The sequence below is a fragment of the Cynara cardunculus genome (genome assembly GCF_001531365.2).
Source record: "Cynara cardunculus var. scolymus isolate 2C chromosome LG 1, CcrdV1, whole genome shotgun sequence".
Taxonomy (NCBI): Eukaryota; Viridiplantae; Streptophyta; class Magnoliopsida; order Asterales; family Asteraceae; genus Cynara; species Cynara cardunculus.
Genome location: NC_037528.1, coordinates 46389507 through 46391593, shown reverse-complemented (window position 1 = coordinate 46391593; position 2087 = coordinate 46389507).

Sequence of the window (2087 nt, the reverse complement as noted above, 5' to 3'; positions counted from 1 at the left end):
TGATAATATATTGTTATTGCCATAAATTTGTAATAAATATGACAACACTATTTTTAATTAATATAATCTTGCAATGATAAATATTATATAAATATATTTAATTTAATTTTGGTCCTTTAATTTTGCAAATAATATTCTTAGACTTTAAAAACTCGAGTCTAACGTCCATTAAGTTTATTTAAATGAAGGCTATTTTGGTCATTTACAATTTTCTTTTATTTTATATCATTTTTTTAATAAATTATTATTATATATTATATACAAACACCTCACCTCCAAGAACCATCACTGATTCTCTCATCGGCTTTTCCCGTTTCTCTGGCTGACCGCCCCCGTTCATTTAACTACACTTAACGAAAAAAGTTAACAACCGTTAGACTGAGGGACGAAATCAGTTGTGAATTGACTAATGCGAGGGACTAAATCTGAGTTTATTAGAATTTAGGAACGATATCCGTTAAAGTTGCAAACGCTAGGCACCAAAATTGTACTTTTTACCAAGGGGCAAAAATTTTCAAAATCATCCTATTGCTTATGTAACATTTGTTGTAATTGGATAACTTTATTTAGGGTGTGTTCGGGATTGCTTATAAAAATAACTTATTGACTTATTCTGGTGTAATATCGGTAATAAACACTTTTGAATGTTTGGATAAACAACTTATACCGATGCCAAACCGGTAATAAGCAGTTTTTGAAAAAGTTAAACTCTTTTGACTTATAATAAGTTGATAAGTGTTTTTGTAGAAAAACATAAGTTGTTTCAAATAAGCAATCTCAAACACCCCCTTGATGGAAAATATCAAATTAAAAAAAAATTCAAATTTATGACCCGTGTTATATCGTTTTGGAATTTTTTGCTCGTCGTTTTAGCAACACGATACATCTCGGTTCTGAAGTCGGCAACTCGAATCTTCAATCATGATTTATATTACATCCTATCCGTTGGTCCATTTTTGTTTTATAGTATGATTCATGATTATACTGTTGCAATAACATTGATCATTTAAAAAGAAATGCAATGATTATTTAATTTACCCGTAACTTTCATAACTTTCTTCTAGATACCTATCTGATTTCAATTTGATTTTTGAACGTCGTAATAACCGCCTTGAAAACACTGAATACAAGAACTTTCGTCTGGGTGTGTTTCATTTGTTTATGCTGTATTTATCATCTCAATTTTTAGGATCCTTTTCCATTTTACGGTAATAGATTTACATCCGTGTGTTTATGGTGTCTGCTGAGGGTGGTTAAGACAATTTCGAGGCTTAGAACATGAACTTATGCACAGGTGACGTTCTAACGAGTGGGTCAGTAATTGTAGAGAAGGAGAAGAATATATTGATAAGAAATTGTCTTTCTTAGAAAAACACAAAATAAACTGATATATACAGTTGTTTGTGCATAGTTTGAACGTTGTTCTTATTATGATTTCCTGTGGAATTTGAAGGATTTGGAATGTTCAATTCTTTTGACCAAATTGCATTCATGTGTTAGGATTGAATTCCACTAGGAACTCGACAAAATAGCCCTGTAACTTCGGGAGAAGGGGTGCCTCCTCATAAAGGGGGTCGCAGTGACTAGGCCCGGGCGACTGTTTACCAAAAACACAGTTCTCCGCAAAATCGTTAGACCATGTATGGGAGCTGACGCGTGCCCAGTGCCGGAAGGTCAAGGAAGTTGGTGACCAGATGACAGGGGAGCCGGTGACCGAAGTCCCGATGATGAGGGAAATAAAAAAGTTCTTTATATGATCATAGATGTTCGAGTCAGCTTGCATGTATTGAAACTATCTTATGAGGTCCTAAAGTTAACAATCAGACAAACCCTATACTATGTTTAAGACGACTTGAGTCGAGAGGGTTTGAGCGACGTTCAAAGGTTAAATACCGTTTATTTTTCGTATACCACGTCGTTTTTCTAATAAAGAAGTATTTTGCTCGTTTGAAAGTATATGGGTATGGCACAAAACTTTATAAACTTACTGTTGATTTACTAACTTATTCGGGAAGTGCATACAAGGTGTCACTTATCTTACTGAGTAAGGGGGCGTTTAGTTCGTAGAATGGAATTCGATGGAATTG